The 24,975-nt window shown below is 44.6% G+C and overlaps 1 protein-coding gene across 3 annotated transcripts in view; it reads right to left on the bottom strand.

Moving 5' to 3' along the window:
- The window catches only part of CORO2B (coronin 2B), a 139,898-nt gene that overhangs the window by 89,887 nt on the left and 25,036 nt on the right, over positions 1-24,975 (bottom strand). Inside the window, exon 1 of one of the 3 annotated variants that reach the window (XM_048865796.2) lies at positions 5,844-5,867. The exons of the other annotated variants lie outside the window; for them this stretch is intronic. The gene's annotated coding sequence lies outside the window, so the exon portion shown is untranslated. Of the gene's footprint in view, positions 1-5,843; positions 5,868-24,975 lie in introns of those variants that run through there. 3 annotated transcript variants of the gene reach the window in all.

Genomic DNA, 24,975 nt, shown 5'->3' with positions numbered 1-24,975 from the left:
CTATTAGAATTCACTGAGGGGGTCATGTGGACAAGGATGATCCAGACGAGATAGTGTATTTGGACTTTCAGGATATGTTTATACTACCCGCCGGATTGGCGGGCGGCGATCGACCCCCCGAGCACTCTCCCGTCGACTCCTGTACTCCACCGGCATGAGAGGCACAGGTGGAGTTGACGGGGTAGCGTCAGCAGTCGACTCACTGCAGTGAAGACACCGCAGTGAGTAGATCTAAGTACGTTATTCACGTAGCTGAAGTTCGTAACTTAGATCAATTCCGCCCCCAGTGTAGACCAGGCCTCAGAAAGCCTTTGACAAGGTCCCTGACCACAGGCTCTTAAGCAAAGTAAAGAGTCATGGGATAAGAGAGAAGGTCCTCTCATGGATCAGTGACTGGTTAAGAGACAGGAAACAAAGGATAGGAATAAATGGTCTGTTCTCAGACTGGAGAGAGGTAAATAGCAGGGTCCCCCAAGGATCTGTACTGGGACGAGTGCTGTTCAACATATTAATAAATGATCTGGAAAAAGGGGTAAACAGAGAAGTGGGAAAATTTGCAGACTATACAAAATTACTCAAGATAGTTAAGTCGAAAACTGACTGAAGAGTTACAAAGGGATCTCATAAAACTGGGTGACTGGGCAATAAAATGAAAATTCAGATGAAATTCAATGTTGATAAATGCAACATAATGCACATTGGAAGAAATAATCCCAACTACATATACCACATGAGGGAGTCCAAATTAGCTGTTCCCTGTCCAGAAAGATCTTGGGAGTCATTGTGGATAGTTCTCTGAAAATATCTGCAGCAGCACTCAAAAAAAGCGAATAGAATGTTAGGAACCATTAGGAAAGGGATAGACAATAAGACAGTAAATATCACAGTGCCACTATATAAATTCCTGGTATGCCCACACATTGAATACAGAGTGCTGTTCTGGTCACCTCATCTCAAAAGAGATATATTAGAATTAGAAAAGGTACAGAGAAGGACAATAAAATTATTCAGGGGATGAAACAGCTTCCAGATGAGAAGAGATTAAAAAGACTGGAACTGTTCAGTTTAGAAAATAAACTACTAAGGGGGGATATGATAGAGGTCTATAAAATCACAAATGGTGTGGAAAAAGTGACTAGAGAAGTGTTATTTACCCCTTTACATAACGCAAGAACAACGGGTCAGCCAATGAAATTAACAGGCAGCAGGTTTAAAACAAACATAAGGAAGTATTACTTCACAAAATGCACAGTCAACCTGTGGAACTCATTGCCGGGGATACTATGAAGGCCAAAAGTACAACTAGGTTCAACAAAGAATTAGATAAGTCCCGGGAGGATAGGTCTATCAATGGCTATTCGCCAAGATGGTGAGGGATGCAACCCCATGATCTGGGTGTCCCTAAATCTCTGACTGCCAGAAGCTGGGAGTGGATGACAGGGGATGGATCACTTGATAATTGCCCTGCTCTGTTCATTCCCTCTGAAGCATCTTGCACTGGCCACTGATGGAAGACTGCCTACTGACCCAGTATGGGCATTCTTATGTTCCCCCAGAGGAAGGGGGAGAGGGAGGGGGAAAAAGGGAGGAAAGCAAAATCCAAAAAATGCCCCAATTGACAGCACTTTAAGTCAAAATAGAAAAATTTGTTTCAGAATTTGTTCAAAAATTAAATTTTTAGTTTTTTTATTTTCCAATCAGAAAAATCAAAGTTCTGTCATAGAAAGAAAAGAAAAAGTAAATTCAATCAGCTCTAATCATTACTCACCAAGCCTAAAATTCAAGACATGCAAAACAGAGTCCTATAACAAGGACACCTCTCTGGACACAGAAGAAAACCCCCTTTCCCTCAGGAAGACCCTAGCAAAGGGAACCTCTATAAAAACACCAGGGTGCGCCCAGTAGACATCCTCCAAGCCCCATTGTGTATAAATGCACTAGATATACTGCCCGGTTGCCAATATTTTCTATTTCTCTCACTGCCTATCGATTCACCTTTATTTAAGGGTCATTGGTCAAAGCCACATGCTACCCACATAAAATCAATTTTTAATATATTAGTTTCCGGCTGTTCAGACAATAAGTTCTCTTAGTTTCTAGCAACATATTGATAGATACTGCATAGCTTGCCAGAGGAAAGGGCAATATTTACTGTGGCCTTATGTTAATTAGCTGATGCCAAATAGAAAACAGAGTTATACAAAAAACGGCAGAGGGTGTTCTAAACCCTGAGGGTTATGTGGAAGAAGGAGCAAGGGCTGGGGACCGAGACATCTCACCAAACTCAGTCACCACTGGCCAGTTTTGAAGCTACTCCAAAAACACTTTCTACAGAAAGCCATCCAGCTTCTGGGATTCAGCCAAGCCCACACACAGTTGTACTTCCCCAAAAAGCACTTTAAGAATCTATATATCATATAAATTATTAATGCATCTAACCTAAGAGCTTGCTGACAGGTACCGGACAGATACACAACTCTGCATTTCTGTTGATGCCAGGTATTCCCAAGGAAATTGAGGAACTTTTCTAACTGGCTTGTTTGAGAGTGTTGTCAGCAGAAAGGTTCAGGTGGGGTTATATACATCTCTCCTCTCCAGCACAAAGTTAAAATGTTGATTGCACAGAGTAGTTTTCCATCAGAAAGGTCAGTGTTGTCTGTGTTTGACATTTAGAATATTGATCATCCATTAAGGCAATGAAAAATTTACCATACAAAAAGAGAAAGGTCTGTACTAGTTTCTGATCAGGCAACAAACAGGCCACTTTAAAAACAAAAAAGAGGTGCCATTTCTAGGAAGTGGAGTACTTCCTTCCATGTTCCCCCATTCCGACCCTGGAGAAGGAGGAGGAGGGGAGGAGGAGGAGATGTTCTTCACATCCTTTGCTGAAGTCACCCCCAGTATTTCTTACTTTATAAGTCCTGTATCAGGACCCTAAGGAGAATCAGTCTTTCTGATTAGAGAAAACCCAGACCAGACTCCTCTGGGAGCCAGTCAGTGCAGTTTCTCAGTAGGCCACACTCCCACTGTTGCCAACTTTCACGAGGTAAATAAGCACCCCAACTTTCACAATAAACCAAAAATCAAGCTAATCCCATTTCAAAACAAGGCCAAAACAAGCCTATCCCTAAGAACCCCAACATGATATGTGACTAGATCCCCCTGGCCTGCAGTCTGGGACTGTGGTGGGCCTGCTGTGCACCCCTGACTCTCTCCCACCCTTGCCCCTGCTTGCTGGGAGCCAATCAAAAAAAAAGAAGCAACAAGCAACAAGCCAAAAAAGCAACAAGCTACAAGCCAAAAAAACTAGCCAATAAGCAACTCACAAGCCAATTAAGCCAAAAACAAGCCCAATTTCTGTGTTTTTTTGTTTTTTTTTTGTGGGTTTGGCATGTCTGCACATTCCCCACTTAGTGGGCAAATGCTGCGGCCAAGGCACTTCCAGCCACTAGTTTTCTAGGGACACAGGGCATGTCTACACAGCAAAGAAAACCCATGGCTGGCCCATGCCGGCCGACTCGGGATCACGGGGCTGTTTCAGTCCTGTGTAGACTTCCAGGCTTGGGCCTGGGCTCTAGAACTATGCAAGGTGGGAGGCTCCCAGCGCTCGGGCTCCAGCCTGAGACCGGATTTCTACACATCAGTGAAACAACACCGCAGCCCAAGTCATCTGGCATGGGCCAGCTACAGGGTTTTCTTTGCTGTGTAGACATACCCCAAAAGGCCAAGACTGAGAATCAAAACAGGTTTCCAGAAGCCATTTTCAGATTACAGACACTCTCTAGGACTAGATCACGTACTGCATAACAGACCATGTTCTCACTGCTTTAAAAACAAAAGTGTGTGTTTTTATACCTCGTGGTAAGTAACATGCATGAGCATGCCTGAGATACAAACACAGAGCAGATCAGGCACTTTAGGTTTCTCGTGAGGTAAATTTGCCAAAGTCAACCCCTGGAGGAGGTATAAGGCTATTTATCTCACAGAAAAACTGAAGTGCCCAGTGTTCGCTGTGTTTTTATCTCAGGATAGCGTCCACGTGTTATTTATCCCAGAGGCGGAAAACGCACCTTAGCAGTGAAGCCAAGGCCTCAGTGAGTCAGGATTCAAATTCCCATTTGGTTCTTAGGCACCTTTGAAAACATTGAGCACAGAGCACACACAGTCCTAGATTTATAACAGCTTCGAAGAGCTGTCACTTGTTGAGCGTACACCACATAACATTTACTCTTAAACATTCCAACCAAGGAAACTGTAAAGTACTTAACACTTATTGTGCTATTACAAATGTATATGGGCGCTGTTCCTAATTAGTCAATGCAAGGAGATAATGAAGACAACATGTATTTGCAGAAATGTTCCAGTAATGGTCTCTTTTCATTTCAAGGCTTAAGTTCATGTTGCTGTAATAATAGCTTCCATTTCATGAGCCATACGGGTAGTATTGTCTGCAAACTACAGCCAAATAAAAGGAAGTCTCCCCCCATCATAAACATGGCTAAGTAAGGGAACAAGCATACTTTACAGGAATCTCATCAAGTCACATCTACATTTGCTAGAGCCAGACAACCAAAATTAAGGGCCAAATTTGCACACTTAACTGAGATCATAGTCGGGCCCTGTAGCGTGTAGGGTGGTCACCATGCTCCGGCCCTATAAAAGAGCTGCAGGGCCAGAAGGCAGGGGAGTCTCACTCTAGCCCTGGAGTGGGAAGGGCGAGCTGCCTGAGAGGAAGATACCAGAGGTAGAGCAGTGTTGGGGAAAAGGGCAAGAAGAGCTGGGAAGCTCCAGCCTGGCAACTCCCCAGGCTGATGCCTTGCTAAAGGCCTACACAGGTACTGGGGCTGCAGAGGTGCAGCCCGGGGACAGGCAGAGGCAGCTGGTCCAACCCCCTTGCCAGTGATGAGTGGCCATGACAGAATGCAGTCTGCCCCAGGGAAAGGGGGCTGGACGATGACTGGCAGTAGCCACTGAGGCAAGGTGGGTTTAGGGGGTTGGGGTTCCCCTGGGAGGGGAGACCCAGGGTTAGGGGGTACTGCTGGGGGCAGAACCCCGAGGTAAAGGGGCATCAGGGGTCCAGGAGGGACATGGGAGCCCTAAGGCAGGTGAGACACCGGCCTGCAGAGGGCGCTCCAGGCTGGACAAGAGCTTATTCCCAAGATGACTGGAGGCACCACAACGGTGAGTCTTCGACCTCGCTACAGGCCCGAATATTAACTCTTTACCATGATTATTTATGCTAGGATAATTAACTATCCTCCACTTCTGTTTTCCTCTTGCAGTACAGGATATAATTTAAACTTAAACAACCTATTGATAGGCATTTCTAGATTCACTATGATTGCAGTGTCTTCCTTTGGAGTCTTCAACCAGAAGGAGATTGTGATGGGTGTGCAAGTCTATCGGAGTGCTCATGAAATTACCTGTGTCTTGATGCTGCAAAATCTGTTAAAGTATCTGAATCCAAGGCAACCCAAATGTTCTCATTTCACTGTATTAGCTATTCAAGAGGATTTTCCAAATACCAAAATAATTGAGAACATTTAGTGTTGTGCATTTAATTAAAACATTGCGTGTGCATGATGGAAAGTTTGGCACATGTGAGAGTCTGAAACTAGGTTCAGATGACGTTTCTGAAAGATCTAGATCAGCTTCATTTCATACAGAACCTTTCACACAAACTATCCAATCCGGGTTTTACCAAGTTAGTAATTGCAGCAGAGAAAGAAATTAAGAGACAGCAGCAAAAGGAGCTTTTAGATGGGACTTGAAGGGAGGTGAAGAGCCAGTGAGGGAGGAAACCTTTAATAGATTTGAAAGAAAGGTTTGGAAAAAAATCTGACCTGACAAGCTGTATGCTCTGGTCTAGTCCAGTGACATCAGAGCCGAGACAGTAAGCCTCCTTATGGATCACAAAGAGACATCTCATATGGAAACGATAGCATCACTACTGGCTCCAGTCCTTGTTCAAACCATGCTGGGGCTCTCTACGTCATACCAAGTCATTCAAGTCTGCAAAAGGCAAGATTCCATGTATAACCTTGCCTCACTGCTATGCTATAAATATCCCTCACTGCAAAGGATAACTGATTAACAGAGGAAGAATAGGGATCATGGGCAGAAACAGCAGATAGAGTTTTCTTGAGAGAGAGAGAGAGAAATTTGCAGTGTGCCCTGGCCAGTTGTGATAATGGTGGAAACATCCTGATATACAAGAGGCTCTAGTTATTGCTAAATTGCTCCCAGTCGGCATGAGACACCTCGGACTCCATACCATACGGCTGTGAAGCACAAGCGGTAGACACTTCACTAGAATGTCCACCTGTCCTGGTCGGCTGTCTCTCCCCCCGTGGCTACAGATGTAGCAGCACAACTTAAATTGGCCCCAACCAACACGGTTATAGTCACTCATTAAATCCTGCTAAACACTGCAAAGACACTAGGTTAGAATCCAGCAAGGATCGCCTGCTGCTCTCTCAACAATTCAAAGAGTAACCTCTGTGGAAGCATGAAGGTTCTGAATCTGTATGTACTTTCAATTGGACAGCGAGGTGAACATGGAAACCCAAGCTTTGTTGTAGCAGAGAGTCAGGTAAAACATCTTCTCTTGTTCCACAGCTTCCCAGGTGCAATTACATTCTAGCTGGAATGCAAACAGGGCAGCCCTTGCTCATGGCTGCAGAGATAGAACTCTAGAAGACAGAGCTGAGCATTGTGGAAGTGAAACTTCCTGTTTTTAAAAGGCAGCCACATCTACTCAGTAGATGGCACAGTTAAGCACCTATGTGCAGTTTTAGTGATAAGTAGAACATTACTTCTGTTCTGTGTTCATGAAAGATATGTTCTGTTCAGGAACAGTCATATGACTCATACTTTAGAAGAGAATTTATTTTGGAGTTATGGTGTTAGAAAGCTATCCCTTTCCCCAAAGGAAAACATCAAAGTATGGCTGTTAATTTTATAAGTCATCAACTGCTTATTTTTCCATACATAGTAGGCTAGAACCAATCAGGAAACCTGACTTTAATCTGTTCAGAAGTCTAATGGTCTGATGCGTCACAATACAACTTTGAAAATTCCTTTTGCTCACATTAAAGTATTTGTACCTAATGAAGATAGTTCAAAAAGATTTAATATGTAGGCACATCTGATTCCTCAGCTTCATTACAATTTAGCGGCAAAGAACATCACTTTTTTGTAATTTACACGTTTAAGTTAAACCCCATCAAGCCATGGAAAATTTCAGAAAATCTACTTGCACAATTTCATTTCAATTCATAGCGCTGTGAAGATATATTACTAACTTGGATATATAGAGCTGGGAGAACTTTTTGGCCCACACTTTGTGTGGTGGAAAATGCCAATTCAGTGACAGTAAAACATTGTGAATTTGTTTCAGTTTTGTTGAATTGTTCATTTAGAAAAATAACCAAAAAGTGATGTTTTTGTTTTGACATTTACTAACAAAATGTTACAAATTGTTGGTTTAAAACAACTTTTGAGATTTCCTTTCTGAATTAAAAAAAAAAAATCAAAATGTTAAAAAATGCTCAAAATCTAAATGAAACATTTTGTTCAACCCAGAGTGTTTTAACTGTGATTCACCAGAAATTTAAAAAAAAAAATTAATTTCCAGTCAGACCTGAAAACTTTTTTTTAAACTTTTCAAAGTTGCCAATGATCTGAAAAATCAGCTAGTTATTCACTCAGCTCCATTGATAATAGTCAGGGCACCTATCTACATATCCTGCCTTAACTTAGCATTTTCGAGACTTTCTGCTTTTAAGGTCAGACCTTCACTCTAATTTTAGTAATTTCTCTTTTGTTAAAAAGGAATAGTAAACTGACCTGGTCAGTTAAGCAATTATCTTCACTAATCTCAGTTAAAGTTTCTAGATATCTACTCATCTATTTTTATGATAAAAAGGCCAGTTAAAGATCAGAACCACTTTACGCTAACTTTAAAGACACTAGAGTCCATTAGCTAGCAATCAGGCAGTTGTAAATTATAGCCTAGATACTGTATCAGGGGATTGTTGTGACATAATCATGTTGCGACCTTGGGTAACATAAGAGCTACTGTACTGGGTCAGAATCATCGGTCCATCTAACCCAGTATCTGGTCTCCAACAATTTCAGGGAGAGTGTACAGACAGGGCAATTTTGGAGAGATCCACCCCATCTTCCACTCCCGGCTTCTGGCAGTCAGAGGTTTAGAGTCACATCCCTAACCACCTGAGCTAATAGCCATTAATGGACCTGTCCGCCATGAACTTATCTAATTCTTTTTCCAACCCAGTTATACTTTTGGCCATCATAACATCCCATGGCAATGAGTTCCACAGGTTAGTTGTGTGTTGTGTGAAAAACTTTCATCTTGTATTAAACCTTCTGCTTTAATTTCATTGGGTGATCCCTGTTTTTTGCCTTGTGTGAAAGGTTAAATAATACTTTTCTAGCCACTTTTTTCCATACCATTCATGATTTTATAGACCTCTATCATATCCCCTGGTTTAGTCATCCCTTTTTTCTAAGTTGAACAGCCCTAACCCTTTTAGTCTCTTCTAAGCCATTCCAACGTAAGCCATTCCAAACCCTTGATAATCTTTGTTGCCCTTCTCAAACCTTTTCCAGTTCCACCATACCCTTTTTGAGATGGGGAAACCAGAAATGGACACAGTATTCACAGTGTGGAGACACCATGGATTTATATTCTTCCCTGGGTATCTGGCTGGTGAATCTTGCCCATATGCTCAGGGTTTAGCTGATTGCCATATTTGGGGTCGGGAAGGAATTTTCCTCCAGGGCAGATTGGAAGAGGCCCTGGAGATTTTTCGCCTTCCTCTGTAGCATGGGGCACGGGTCACTTGCTGGAGGATTCTCTGCTCCTTGAAGTCTTTAAACCACGATTTGAGGACTTCAATAGCTCAGACACAGGTGAGAGGTTTTTTGTAGGAGTGGGTGGGTGAGATTCTGTGGCCTGCGTTGTGCAGGAGGTCGGACTAGATGATCATAATGGTCCCTTCTGACCTTAATATCTATGTATCTATATAGGGGCATTATGATATTTTCTGTCAAGTCCCATTTTCAATAGAGACGTAAGCTCCTAAAGGCCAGATTTTCAAAGATATTTAGGTCCCTAAAGGTGTAGACAGGCACTTCGAAAACCCCATGTAGCACCTAAGTAGTTTAGGCACTTTAACGCCCATTGATTTCAATGGGAGTTAAGCACCTTTGAAAATCCCACTAAATGCTTATTTTGCATCTTTAGGCCTCTTAGTACTTTTAAAGGGGGCAATCTTTTAAAGTCTGGCCCATAGGAGCCTAAGTCTCAGTGAAACTCAGTGGGACTTGGGAGTGTTTAAGTCTTTTTTGAAAATAGCATTTAGGTGTTTTTGAAAAAGTTGACTCACCTTTACAAGGATACAGCGATTCCATTATATGGCTACGGCATGGTTTGTTGATCCTACCTACGCAGATGGGGCCCAGAGTATAACAGGGTATGCTTCGGGCACATACAGAACAATCACCACTTATGTATCAGGGATTTGCTTGTCTAAATCATGTACATGAAATTAGGGGCAGATCTGTCTGAGACCTTGAGCCATGACCCTTTTAAAAAGGAGACAGACACAGACAATCCTCATTCTACCCCCAGCCCAAAATATGCCCACCAATCTGCCCATCCACCCCTCAGGCAGAGTCAGGGGAGAAGCGATGGCTCAAGTCACATAGGAACAAGGATAGTCATGAGACCTGGGTTCTTAGCTGTGCGTCAGGTAGTTTGTTATTCGAGACATTGCACCAAGTTTGATCAGCAGGTTCTCTTTCTACTTTGTTTTTAATTCTGATTCAAGGAAACATCACAATAAAGGAAGGTTGTGCAGCCACAGAATTGTAATGAAGAGAGGTAGGAAATAGCTAAGAAATCTAAAAGGGACACAGTATGTTTCATTCCTATTCATTTATAAAGGCAGGTGGCTTTCCCTCTCTCATGTGTCTCAGATCTCAGCTCAGACATTCTGCAAGTGCGCAGGTCTCTCATTGACTCAACACGAAGGCTGTACAGAGAGGGAAAGCAACATATTTAAATTAAAATTCATCGTGTGGATCTGAGAGAATTTTGCCCTTTTTCCAGGCTGAGTCTATTCCTTGCACTCACTGATTGTTACCACACTAAAACACTAGATAAAAACTGTGGCTTTTGGTTTAATCAACAGGAAATAAGCATATTTGCAGTCCAAGGAGTTACACATACAGATGTCGATTGTAAGTTTAACTGGCGAATTGGATGCAGAAAGTTCATGGCCTGGAGTTAAGGAATAGCCTAAGAATCATCAGAAAGGGAATGAAAAAAATCCTCTATAATCCATTCTGGCCAGTGGCATGTATGTTTTGGCCAAATTATTTCTGAGTAGTGCACTACACAGCCTGAAGAGTCTGTTCCAGAGAGCTCCTGAGCACCAGCAAATGCCACTGGTGCCCAGGGGAGCTCCTGATGCTCAGAACCGCTAAGGATCAGGCCTTAACTGTACCCCTTTGTAAACGTTATTCACAGGGAAGTTTTACATTAGATGAATCACTCCTATCAACAGGGGACTCAAGCAAAAGCTTGCAAGCTATTAAAGAACAGTTGAAGTTGGATCAGCCTGCCCAAGAGCTATCAGCAGAAGCAATCACTCTAATCCCACTGCCTGATTATATTCAGACTGACAGCTTTAAAATGACTACTTTTTGTTGTAATTACACATTACCACCTACCCTCCCTCCTTTAAAGAACAAAGTAGTTCTAACAAATAACTTTCATACTTTAAACCATTAGCAAATGGAACCACTTATGTACAGTACATATTATCTGACTCATATGCATCTAATTAAGCTGCATATTGATCTGTCCATAAAGTAACCGGACTCATAGCAGTAAGTAATGAAACACTTATGCATGTTCTCAACTTTAAAAGTGTACATGCAAGGCTTGTGCTCTCATTACAATTGACCTGTTCCTTTAGTATTTTTGCAAAGATTTGTAGCTCTCCTTTATAATTTTAATATAGTCCCCCTGCCAGCAACACTTTGGTCTTGCAAAGCTTCCAACCCCAGGTGGTGAGGTTACATGACATTGGTTTAAAGTGGTAAGTAGGATGGACAAACAGATGAAGTACTTTTGAAGGGTCAGAGGACTGCTTGTTAAGCTCACCATCCCCACCGCAAATCAATCCATTAAGTCTAAGAATGCAGCGAAGGTGGTGCTCTCCACTGCTGGATTTTAGTATGATAGGCATTCACCAGAAACAAAAAGGGCAGCCTTTAAAAACAGTCATAATCAAGCATCGCTTTTAACAAATGTGAAGTTGCTACCATTCAGTTCTGGATTCAAACATTCAAAACTTGAAGGATCTTAATTATAGGATTCTTTTGCAGGATGAGAATCACTGCGCCAGAGTCTGTGAAGAGCTCTATCTATATCAAACACTTTGTGGCCCTTTGGATAAAGGGCAATAAGTGGTTAAAAAAGTTGGTTTGCATAAATTAAACATGTTGATTTTCATGGCTTACTGAGAACATTTTCAGCCATGTGACTGAAGTGCTTTTGTCTTTGATGAATAGCTCAAGGCAGAATGCAAACTGCAAAGAAAACAAATCCATTATCAGGTCATTGCCCGCTTACAAAAATTATAGCTGTGTTTATTACACTTACCGCTCTCATCAATACTGACAATAAAGAGTCATGTACCTGGTATGGACAGTCCTTGAGAGATTGGGGTAGGGGTGGGGAGAGGGACTAATGGCCATTAAGAGATATGTATCTTTAGTTACATATTTGCCTCTTCAAAAACCCGCTAGGATTTATGATTCAGACAAAACAGCATGCCTCATTACAAAATAATCTGTCTATAATGGGAAGTCAAGGTTTCCATTAAAATTATACACAGCTGTAAAAAAAAAAAAAGAACAGTTCAGATTAATCAATAGTTTATCATTCCTGGTAACATCTACAATCACAGAGAAAGTATTGATCAAATGGAAGACTTGAAGAGTGTAAGAACCATGGCTTTTAAGGTACTGGCTCAATGGAGTCCAGCTGTGGGGGGAACATTCCACTTTCAGACCCCAATTGCTCATGGAAATGCTGAAAACCAGAACACCCTTTCAGGCCGGATTTGATTAAGTCCCTGTCTTTGGATCTGGGCTGCTTAGATTCCAACAGATCTTTCCATCTGAAGATTTTGAGATTAATTAAAACTGAAACCTGTGTGGACAGATGGGAGAAGAGAGGGCTAGATTACCCCCTCGCACTGAATGACCCACAGCAGGGGGCTCTGGGAGAGGAAGTCTGATGAATCTGATGGTCGTCCAGTTAGGGCTTGACCCACCCCATAGAAGAAGATACAGGGGCTAACACTCCAACTAGGGAAGCAATGGAAGGTCAGGGCCATGCAGGCTCTGAATTCCAGCAGAACCCCCTCAGATTCAGTGCCCCAATGCCAGAGACTCCCCCTGGTGATACCTGTCCCTGGGATGGGGGTCATTCATGGAAGAGGTAACAGGCCGCTGGGAATTCTGTCCAGGACTGGAGGAGGGACAATCTACACCCACATTCCTCCCCAGCATGATCCTGCAGCAATGGGACAGAAGGAGATGCATGAAAGGAGTGTTCCTCCAAGCACAGATCTAGGGAGCAGGATCAGACAAAAAGAAGACAGTGATTTGCCTACAGTCCCTTAGAAAATCTATTTAAAAGAGAACCCAAATCTTTTCACTCCCCATTCTTTAGTAACAAGATCATCTTTCCTCCCGCTATACAGTTTTTATTTAGTAGCAACTCAGATCCAAACCTTGAGCACAAAAACAAACAAACAAACAAACAAAAAACCCCTGACAGAGATTGCAGTAGGACCAAGAAGAGGAAAAAAATATTTGAATTCCCAGACCGCTGTAGAAAACAGAAGTGGTGACCATAACTAAAATCTGTGGTAGGCAAGTACACTCCTGCTTCTGACAACAGTACTAGACAATATTTAGCTGGTTGTAGCATGTGAGTAATGAATTGGCTTTAATGGAGACATTTCGTATTATCCCAAGCATCCTCCACAATGGCAATTCTCTTAAACGGAACGGAGAGAAGGGAGCAAGTCAGAGGTGCAGGAGGAAGATCAGGGCAGCGGGAAGGACTGAAGTTTTAATGCCCTATTTGTCAGAATGCAAGACATGATAATGTAATGGTGTGGCAAACTGCGAGACCTTTGCTCTTTACATAAGAAAACAATATGCAGAAACTGCCCAGGCACACTAGGGTCACACATAACCTTGTGTACTAAATATGCACAAACATGTCAGGTCTAGCAACACATACACACACACCGCTGCTCTGATTGGTTTCTTGTGGCTTCCAAAAAACAGAACACAGTGAGCACCACTAGAAGTCTCACAAACTATTTAAAAGATTACTCCCCTATTCCGATACACTACAATTTAGTCGGAATTGAAGTTTCCATATTTTAAGAGTTGGCTTTACTCTCTCCTGCTGCAGTCTTGTTTCCATGTCAATGGCCGGTTTTCCTTCCTCAACACTAGGAGAAATCTACTCTTCTGCAGGAAGTCATATAGATTCATTAGGTGAGAAAGTGCTATTTTATATACAGTCATCATTTGTACATTGCTCACTGTATAAATTTAGAACTAGACAAGTTACCTTTTTCTCCAAGTGGATTTTTTGCAAGAGGAGACTGTCTGGAGCGCATTTTGGAGGGAATGACTAAGACTCTGGCATGCTCGTTTTCATATCACAAAGTCAGACACATCTGAAAGAAAGTTTTAAGTCTGACAATTTTTTGGATTCCTATGAGTCGGATAAGAAGAGAGGCTTTGTGCTAAATTTTTAGTGCCCTCATAATCGTATATCATAAATAAAATCTCAAGAGATTTTTTTCATAAAAAAATTATCCCAAGGAAGACCACACCCAAAAAAGAAGTCATTGCATCCAGCCAAGCTGAAAAGCTTGAGATCAGACAAAATTCCTTGGCTTTTTAACATGGAACCAGCGTTTATTGACCTCGTACCACTGGCCTAGTGGCACACCAGGCGCCTCGTTATTTTATTTTAGTTTAGAGAGGTTGTGAAATCAAGAGGCAAATCGAAACACCCACAATCTCTGAGGAAGCCAGGGCTAATCTGTTCTGCAGATGGCACTCTGTATTCCCTGGCTACTGTCTGTGGAAGATTGTAAATGTTCACTTCCGTTCACAAGAGCAGAAGCTATAAGATTTTGTAGTTACAAACACAGCATTGCCAGTGCTTGGGACTTTATCCCACTCACAGTATTGGATATTTCACTTGGAGCCCCAGCCTCTTAAGCCAGTTACATGAACATCTCAGTGGTCATTTAAAAGAAAAGGTAAGTTTCTAGCCTTCATGATTGTGGGGAAAAACTTGAAAACATGACCCAACTGTACTCTGAAGGCTCAACAACCAGAAGGCAAATGTAAAAAACCTAACTTTGTTATTAAAAAACCTCCTGGTTTTCAAGCTAACCTCATGACTTTTGGGGAGCCTGACTCATGATGTCGTAACATGGGGAGTTAGCCATATGGTGAACATATTTTATGACGTTTGAAACTGGATAGGAAACTAAAAGAGAAGAATAAACAGTCAAAATCCAAGAATGTTCTCAGACTTGTGATGACAGGGGCAATCACGAAGTTGCATGCAGTAGCTCCATTCCCTGTGCTCCTTAAGTCTCGCAGTACACCGCACAAGTACCTTCAGCATGTTTTGCTTTCTGCAATTAACTTCACCAGTGAAGTGGTGAAGACCAACTTTAGTGGCTTAAAAAAGGGAAGTTTGAAAGACCATGAGACAAAGAACTAGAGTATCCAGCCTGGGAATTGACAGAGATTTGGATGAGTGGATGGAGAAAAATAAATCTCATGAGAAAGAAGCCAAGTATCAGAGGGGTAGCCGTTTTACTCTGTATCTGCAAAAACAATAAGGAGTCCGGTGGCACCTTAAAGACTAACAGATTTATTTGAGCATAAGCTTTTGTGGGTAAAAAACCCACTTCTTGATGGTTTTTTACCCACGAAAGTTTATGCCCAAATAAATCTGTTAGTCTTTAAGGTGCCACCAGACTCCTTGTTGTTTTAGGGGAAAGAAGGGTATTTTCCTGTTCTTCCCAGGGGTTTAATCCCCATTTAAAGCTGGCGTGGGATAAGAAATCAAGTCATGTTTCATATAAAAGCTGATTTTATTCAACGGAATCTAAGCCCTGGCTGAGACAATGGCTTTGTACACCATACAGAGCACAGAACAGCAGCCTGCCAAAAGCCACTGGAGCACAATCTTTGTCACAGGCAGGCTAAACAAAACCCTTCCCCTCCTGCTTGTATCAGACCAGCTTCAAACCTAAAGCAAGTCAGTAGTCTTGTCCACATGCCAAGTGGGCATGGACCTTGTCAGCTTCACTGCTTGCCATGGACTGGAACTGCATTCAAAACAAATCATGAAAAGCCACTTCTGGCTGACTTTGTTCTAGGTTTATATTATAAGCTGATCAAAAAAGCTTTGGGGAGGCAAAAATTTAACTTGGCTTGACACAACCAGCCGACCGTTCCAGATGGATTATTTCACAACCATCAGGTCAGCACCAGAGCAGTATGGAGAGGCTGCTGCTGGAGAAAGCTTGTGGAAACCAAGTTGCTTATCTGCATAAAATTCAGTATTCAGAGCAGCAATTTAATGCAGCCAAGAAGCGAAGTAAGTGCTGGAAAAAGGTCAGGCATGGAACCCAGAAGAAAACTAACACGGGGGCAGATGAGGCTTTGCCTATATAGACATAATAAGTAGGATGCTATTCAAGAGGCTCATGTCAAATAAGCAGCAGAAAGTAACTTGGCATGATTCCATTGCAGTCAATACAACTATGACAGTTCACATCCATTGCTGATCTGCCCCGGGGAACTAGAGCTATAAGGGAAGGGAAGACCTCTTTAGTAAAGATGACAATTGCCATTTTCACCAGCTGTGGATGTTCCCAGACTTGAGCGAGGCATTGACAACAGGCATAGCCCAGTGCCTGACAGTGACATGGTCTCCCTGAGGAGATGAGCTGGCCTTTGATGAGGACATTTGTGGGAAAGCCACTTGCATAACAAAACATTCAAGCCCATGTAATTAGCAAGGCTGCCACTTTTCAACCTACTAATTTGAGAGGGCTGGCTCTAAGGGAACAGGGCTCTGGGCTTCTGTTGGTTCCTGACAATTGCACAATCATTTAAATACAATTTTGGGGTCTAACATGGTCATTCTCAAGAAATTAACAGATGCAGATACTGCCTTGCATCAGATACTGCTTTATTCTGAAGTCAGACCTGAGACCTGTCTGTAAAGGACGGCATGGCAGATCTCTTCTTGGCATTTAAAAATGTAATAGGTGGCAGGGCTTGAGAAGCTTACTGAACATCTATTATACCCCCTGCCATTTAGAGGAATAAAACAGATGGGCACTGTAATTAACTGTAACATCAGATATCTTTGCATCTTTAAAAGTACAGTTTACTGTGATTCACCCAGGTGACTAACCTAGGGTTGCCACCCATCCGTTTTTCACCCGGATAGTCCAGGTTTCAGCTTGTGTGTCCGGGTGCCATTTGGCAGGCCCTGGTGTGCATTTTTTTTATCTGGGGGAGAAGAGGTGGAGCAGGGCTGGGATCTTGGGGGTCCAGTTACCAGCCATTAAAAGAGGGTCCAGTTACCAGCCATTACCTAGACCTATAGGTTCCAATGGACTGACTTGCATACTTGAAGTTATGCCCATGCTTCAATGCCTTGCTGAAAAGATGGCATGTGTCTCTTGTTATAACTTCCAACCTTCACTTCTCTTTCTTTCATCAGAGGAGCGCACCTCTGCTCCTTACCCACCTTTGCCCTGTTGTACTCTTCTTTCTCCACACTACGTGCTCTCTCTGCCCCCCCATCCCAAAATCTCTCTTTTTCCGATTTACATTTTTACAAGCAAGCGCCATGTATAAAGGAGTTGGGGGGAACGGGTGAGAGAGAGATAGTGTATCCGACAGGTTTACACAGAGCACTTAGTCTTAGATATTTATGGTTCGTTATTATCCAGCAGATGACATGTTGCGACACCAGTGCCATGATACATAAGTCAGAGCAGAGGCTCTGAGACTCAGAGCAGCCCTCACCATGAGAGAAGTCTAGCAGAGTGATAGGAAAATGACAGGTCGTTACGCTCTCTCCCGGGACTCTCAGCACACATTCATGCCCAGACGACCAAGTTTACACACCAACAAGTGCTCAATCCAAGACATCACAAACCAGTTCTTGCTCTGCAGCCTCAAAAATGATTCTCCCAGCCATCACAGGGAGCCAGCTTGACATGTCTGAGCTTTTGTCCAGGCTCTCCATTGCAGATCTGCATTTGTGCTTCAATATTATAAACTATAACACAAGTGTTGGGGAAGAGAATCTTGCAATGACCCACACTAGACTAGTAACATCCTCTAGGGCAGTGCTTCTCAAGCTATCTGATGTGGGGGACTGGCAATTTTTTTTCCAATATGCGCGCAGACCGGCAGCCGATGGCTCACGGACCAGCACCAGTCCGCGGACCACCACTTTGAGTAGCACTGCTCTAGAGCAGAGAATGGATGCACCTCGTCAGTAGCCTTGCACTTAGGCCCAATCCTGCAGTCACTGTGCAGCCAAAGCAGCCCTGATCTGCCTGCAGAGAGTTGCATGTTCAAGGCGTGTCATTTAATAACAGGTTTCTCAATGTTCCTGAACATGGAGACATCACCATTTGCAGCTGCCGCCTGCCTTGTTTAAACCACTCTCACCACAGCCCTTCATGCAAGCAGCATGCAGTTCAATAATCTCATTTACAATGCACATTTTAGGTCTGTCACATGATGCCAGCCTGCCCTTACCCGACCCTGAATGCTTCCCCAGACTTGCTCCCCACTTCAGTCGGTATTAGCGAGCCACTTCTAACTGCGATGATGGAAGAGATGGAGATAGACCCTGGTTTGCAGGATGCAGGGGTCTAGCCACCCTTCACCTGCATGTCGACGAACAGGCAACAAACCTACAGGCTTGTGTGTTGTGGTCATGGGGTGTGGGTGCCCCGAGCTCTGGGAGAAGGGGTTTCCTTTTTCCAGAGCTGGCCAGCTACTCACTCTCCCCTCCTTTCACTTTGACCACTGCCAGGAAGTGGCTCCTGTGACCAGAGGCAGGGTCCTCCCCTTTTGGGAGTAGGGTTATTGGGGTGTGCACGGCTGTGTGGTACAGGAACGGACAGGGTGCCCATCCCTTAAGAGCAAACGGACCTCCGAGGTTTTAGTGTCTATTTCTCCCTTGGCTTCTAATCCCTTCAAGAGAGAGGAGGAACCAGGGCCACAACAACACATGGCTCCCAACCCGCCATGGCTCCCGGTGCCGACAGCCATTGACTAGGCCTGTCCCCCGTAGAGGGGGAGTGTCCAGGTGCAGGGACTCATGAGGTGAGAGAAGACCTGGCTGCAGAGCAGAGTTACTCCGTGCTGCTCAGCAGACGTAGCCCAGCTCCTCAGCCCTCCAGGGGCTGCCGACAGCCACCGTTCAGGCACGTGGCTTGTCCTGGAGGCTTCAATTTTGCCACCAATAAAAAAGTCATCTTTTTTTTTAATACTCTTCATGGACTGGAGAGGTGGTAACAGGCCACTTCACCTTTAACAGTCCCTTGCAACAAGTTACCCAGAGGTGCCGACTGAAAAAAAATAAGGGGTGCTCCGCCCTGAGGCCCTGCCCCTACTCGGCCTCTTCCCCCCCCGAGGCCTCAGCTGTGCTTCGCCCCAAGGCCCCACCCCGCCTCTTCCCAAGGCCTCGACTGCCGCTCGCACCGGCAAAGAGAAAAGTCAGCGCTAAACAGTCGGTTCCACCTTGTATTGAGCTTGGCACTTGGCACGCCTTTCCCAAACCTGAAGAAGAGCTCTGTGCAGCCCCAAAGCTTGTCTCTCTCACCAAAAGAACCATTGTTTCATGTTCTCTGTGTATATATCTGTCTTCCTACTGTATTTTCCACTGCATGCATCCGATGAAGTGGGGTTTAGCCCACGAAAGGTTATGCTCAAATAAATTTGTTCGTCTCTAAGGTGCCACAAGTCCTCCAGCTCACCCACCTTGTCGCTCAAATATCCTGGGACCAACACAGCTCCCACAACACTGCATACAGGCAAAACCCACAGTCAGCCAGCCCAGTGCCTGAGGGACTCTCTTCAGCGCCACCCAGGAGACCACGGCTTGATTTCCAGTTGTAGGCTTGCTTTGTGCCCGTGCTCAGTACTGCGGAGATGGCGTACTCAGTCCTTCCGATGGGACCTCCCCTCATTCATCAGAAACCCCTGGAGTGGCAAAGGATGGACCTCGGGCAAACCCCTGGACCTTGGCTGATGGAGCTGTCATGGGGCTGCAAGGGGAGGGAGGGCCAAAGGATGTGGAGGATGTAAAGGAGAAAGGCAGGGAAGGAGGTGCAGGAGCATTCTCTCCCCACCAGCTGGCTCCCAAGCTGCTGCTGCAGAATGGGACTGCTTCCTGCGGTTCATCCTGTGTTACTAATGACTGACAGTAAATGCTTTAAACCCTGCTGACAGCTCGGAAGGAGCTTTTAAATGTAAGTGTGATCATTACCACCTTTTCTAAAAGCTAAGATGGAGAGACATGTTGCCACCTAAAGACGAGACACTTCCCACATCAGACATAGTCTTTTTCCCCCCTGCTCCATATAATCATATTGTCAAACAGACTGACTGTCCAGTGTAACGTTCATGGAGGAGACCAGGACAGCTACTGTGCCATAACCTTTGTACTACTGGAGGCTAACAGACAGACAGACAGATACAGCACCAGTCTAAAGGAAGAAGGAAGCTCCCCCTGGGCCCCCAAATCAATAGCCAGCTACTTCCAAGCCAAAAAACCTAGGCCAACCTATTTTCTATGCAGGCAACCAGTTATTGCTGCCAAACGGAGTTTGCCAGCCCCTTTTCCATTGCATTTGTCCATTTGCCCAGGAAATACTATTCAGTGGGGCTGGCATGAAAACATTTCTGTTTTTGCGAAAGATGTTGATGCTTCAGCATTTGTTCTCGTTCTGATGTGCAACAACAATAGAGACGCTGTGGAAATTTTTCCCATGAAAAGGAGAAAGAGACCCACCCCAGGACAGCCAATTGCCCGGCGGTATGGGACTCACTGGGGATGAGACCCCCAGGCTCCGAATCAGGCAGAGCACGGACGTGAACCTTGGTCTCCCACAGGTCAAGTGTGTGCCTCCTTCATGTACATCCTGGGCCTGAGAAAGTTGTGTCAAAACATAACATTTCCACAAAAAGTTTTGGTTTTGATAAATTCCCAAGTCAGCTTCAGTGTTTATTTCTACAAAGCTTGTACTCTTTTGATTTAGTTGGGGTTGGACCTGCTTTGAGCAGGGGGTTGGACTAGATGACCTCCTGAGGTCCCTTCCAACCCTGAGATTCTATGATTCCATGATCCTTTGAGGGTTGGTGGGGGCGGGTAAATCACTGTTGCCTGCTGCACTCATTTGTGTCCTGCAAATTTTGAAAAGCTCTGGGAGAGCTGCACAACATTCACGCTTTGTTTTAACTTCTCTGTATCACACCCTCCATTTGTAGTGTCAATTCTAGGGAAGAAGGACTAGACGTTTAATAGCATTACTGCTCCTTTCATGTAATTTGAAGAGAAACACTTTGGATTAAAAGCCCATCATTACTCTGTAGAATCATAGAATCATACCATTCATAGGACTTAGCACATTGAAGCCACTGGCAGCAGAGGACACTCAGCAAGGGGAAGAGGTTCTCGAGACTCTGTCACAGCGACACCTCTGCCCCCGTTCTGCTCTGAGCACCCTTCTGGCTACAGCACAACACCCAGTGCTTTGAAAATCCCAGTCTTAGGTATTGTCACCCACTGGCCTCAAATGCGCTTGAGTTCAGAAGCATCCACCAAACCGGTTCAGACCGAGTCTAGCCCAATAGCACAGGTCTCGGGCCTTCTTGCCCTTATCTGTCTGGGAGTGGAATTTTGCAAGGCTTCCATTCTCAGACTGGGACTGGGTACGCTGAGCCGTGTGTATCACCCTGCAAGCCAAGCTAGGGGTTGGGCACCCGTTTTTCCTCCTTTCGGAAACCTGTGACCAGGGATATAGTGACCAACAGCCTCCTTAAAGCAAAGTATTTCTATTTAGCAGTTGGAAAAAAGCATAGGGGGAGCAGGAACAAAAGGGATTTTAGCACAGCCTGTGCACAGTATTCATCTCATCTATTCTTCTTCACTACCAGCTACGTTAGATGGGCTTTCCCCTTCAGCGCCAGGAACAGAACCCAACCAACTCACATTTCCTGCGCAATGCCGAGCTCTTCGTGTGTGCCTCGCCCAGTCCTCTGATGCCCCCTCTTCAAATGGGCTTGGGTGCTGCCCACAACCCCAGGCTGGAGCCATTAAGGCTACTAGCTCTGACACTGCGTTTTCATGACCCTGGCGTTTAAGCTGCTGGGGACTATTAAAAGGTCCATCTTGCCCCTGACTCAGCTACCTCAGCGTTTCGGTTTGGGTCTCAGGAGTTTTGGACCAGCCAGGAGGGTCAGCGTGGAACTAAAATGCAGTGTTGGGCCAGGCAGTATAAAATCATCTCTCTTTTACCTACAGTGTCGCCTAGCTTACATTTCCAGTATATCCAAAATAAATAACCTGCAACCTTTGGTACAAAGCGGACAGCCACCAGCCTACAGGCTTTCATGGCAAATTCAGCAGTAGGAGACAACTGAAGCTGTCAGTGAAATTGCTGAAGGTCACATCAGCACTTCAGTTTGGGGGGTTAATTTTACTTTGAGAGCTATGTTACATATTTAATCGTCTCAGTTTGGACCAACCATGGCTTAGACAGCCGGCTTTGTCAGAACCTGAGCCCTGACCTGCCATATCCCTGCCAGTTCAGCCCATGGTGTTCCAGGGCTCAAGGACATTGTATGGTGTCTTTGAGAATTAACCCCCCCCCCACACACACACACCCTCCACAGAAACAAGACGTACCCCAACTCATTTTCCCTACTTGCGGGCAAATAATCAGGATTTCATCCATGCTCTCCAGAGGAGGAAGGAAACTAAAATGCAAAACCACGGCACCATCTAGCGTCCCGCTCCTCACTGCATGTACCCCAACATCTAGCCTCTTATAAAAAGCACAAGCCAAGTTAGGGGTAAAACAGTAAAACGCCAAAAATAGCTTTCTTATTATTTATAGACAAGGCTGATGGCACATACAGCTGCAGCCGCACACTGCAGCTCAACGCATGCTTTTAACTCACAATGCACCAACAGGAAACACCTTCTGAATTGACAAAGCCAGAATGCCCTAAAAGGACCCTAAGAATGAGAGCATGTAGTGTTTCATGGGAGGAGAGGATAGCTTGCCACTAGTGTCAACTTTCCACCTATATTGTCTGAAGGAAAATCAGAGAGGACTCAAAACAAGGACAACATTGACTTACCCTCCCCACCCATCTTTGCCCTCAGATCTCAGAGACTTTCCCCTGGAACCACCATATTTTTAATCAAAGTAGCTAATGAGCAGATTTTTTTTAATTGGCTTAGAGGTCATGACAGCCTTCGTTATATGGCATAATTCTCCTGCCACCATTCTCCTTCTCCCCAAACCCCCACTACCCCATCCGCTTCACTGGACTACTTTGGTATCTCCCAGGGCGTCCCATCTCCTACACTGGAAAACACTGTCCTAACCTTTAACATGGGACTCCATTTATTTTGTCTTGTGTAAAACAAAAACAACAAAAACGCATGCTAATATAAGATATCCTTTACTGTTCTGCTTTAAGCTCTTCCAGCATGCTGAGCCTTCTCTAGCATTCCTATTTAAATATTGACTTTAATATTCCCTTAGCAGATTCCAAAGTGCTTTGTACAAACGCAAGAGGAGAGCAAATCTGAAACATGTTATGTACATTTAAGAAAAAAGCCAAAAAGCCACACACAGTTCTCTGGCTCACACCCTACCAGGCAACATGGTGCAGTCAAACTCTGCTTTGTCTCCAGTCAGCAGTTAGTAAGTGGATTTCCTGCATGCTAGTAATAGCTAGTCTCCACCTTAGATACTTCGGGTGAGGTTTTCAAAAGCCCTCAGTGTTGGCTTAACTTGGAGTCAATGGTAGTTTTACCATAGATTTCAGAACATAGGACTGGAAGGGATTTCTTGAATCAGAGAGTCTAGTGCCCCCCTATTCCAGGAACCCCAGTCATATAATCCTTATTCTAAACATACAGTCCTGATCCTAAACTTAACAAGTTCCATTTTAACACTTGTTAGCTTGTTTGCCCCCCCTCCCCCCACTCCCATTGGGAGGCTACCCCCACCTTCAGTCTTCTGATGGTTAGAAACCTAGTTTCCAGCCTAAATTTATCCTCATTTGTCCTGGTGCCAACATTGTCCTTTAGCTTCAGCAGCTCTTCTCCCTCCTAGTGTTTACCTCCTCTTCCCCCGGATATATTTACAGATCCCTTTCCAGTGGGATCAGAGTTTGACCAACACTGAGGGCTTCTGAAAATCCTAGTCTTTATTGTGTTGTCACCCCCACTGGCCTCCATTGCCCTCAAGTTCTACCAAACTATCATAGTCCAAATCTAGCCCAATGCAAGTGCTGTGAGCATGTACCGTACTATACCTTGGACTTGTTCTTTTTCAGTACTAGGAATACAGCCATCTCCATTATGCCCCACCTCTGGCTTGGACTTAAGCTCTTTATTATATTTGAAGCAATAGGTCAGTGGAGCTTTCAAACTGAACGAGTACATTCTCATAAATAAATTAGGGAGGTGTGGTCTAGATGAAATTACTATAAAGTGGGTGCATAATTGGTTGAATGACTATACTCAAATCACAGTGATAAATGGTTCCCTGCCAAATGCAGAGGACTTATCTAGTGGGGTCCTGCAGGGATCAGTGTGACAGGGTTTACCACACCCCCCTGCTGGAGACCTTGCGGTCCTACCTCACTCCACCCCAGCAAAAGGAGCAGTGAAGGTGGGTCCTCCAGGCCTGCCTAGAAAGGCTGCAGGGGAAGCAGCCAATCACAGCCCATCAGGCTCAGTTAAAAGGCGCTACAGGGCCTGAGCAGGTCAGTTGCTGGCTGGGACCACAAGGGTGAGGAAGGGCTGGGAGACAGAGAAACTCTCCAGACAATAAGGCTGGGGAAGACCCTCCTCCAGCAGGGATAACAGAGAGAACCCAAGGTCTGTAACTCTGTGAGTAAAGGTGATGGGACTGAATGGGAAGGAGCCCAGGGCATGCAGCAGCAGCTATTAAAGGGAAGCAGCACATGGGCTCTGTTTTCAGGATCCCTAGGTTGGGACCTAGAGTAGTGGGTGGGTCTGGGTCCCCACAATGACCAATGGGGAAGTGGCCTGAGCCCTGAAAAGGGGAAAATACTCTTGGCTAAAAGCCTGAGATGGTGCCTGAAGACCCTGCAACGTGGCCTGAAGATACTGGCAAGGGCCAACCACTTGTTGAACTTTGGGGGCAGTAAGGACCTGTGAAGATAAAGAATCTCCAAGCAGAAAGCCCTGGGGGCATTGCCCAATGGCAGGGAAGGACTTAAAGTTAGCCCAAAGAGGCTAAAAAAGGAGCCTAAAAAGGACTGAAGAAAAGGTACCCTCAGGAAGGAGGGGCTGAGTCTAGCTTAAGCCAGGGGTTGGAAGACCTTTTTGTTTGTGTTAGTTTTGACCTTGAATACCCCAGGAGGGGTTTGTCCATTTTAGACTGTGACTTGGCTGGAGGCTGAGCCATTGAAGCCACCTACCAAGCAAGGTCAACAACCTTTTCCGCACTAGGAGCGGAAAAGTTTGCAGCAACCACCCAGCTGACAGGAGGCACTCGTGAGAGGTGTGTGTCC

This window comes from Caretta caretta, chromosome 10 (genome assembly GCF_965140235.1).
Source record: "Caretta caretta isolate rCarCar2 chromosome 10, rCarCar1.hap1, whole genome shotgun sequence".
Classification (NCBI taxonomy): domain Eukaryota; kingdom Metazoa; phylum Chordata; order Testudines; family Cheloniidae; genus Caretta; species Caretta caretta.
This window is presented reverse-complemented; position numbering and strand designations above follow the sequence as displayed.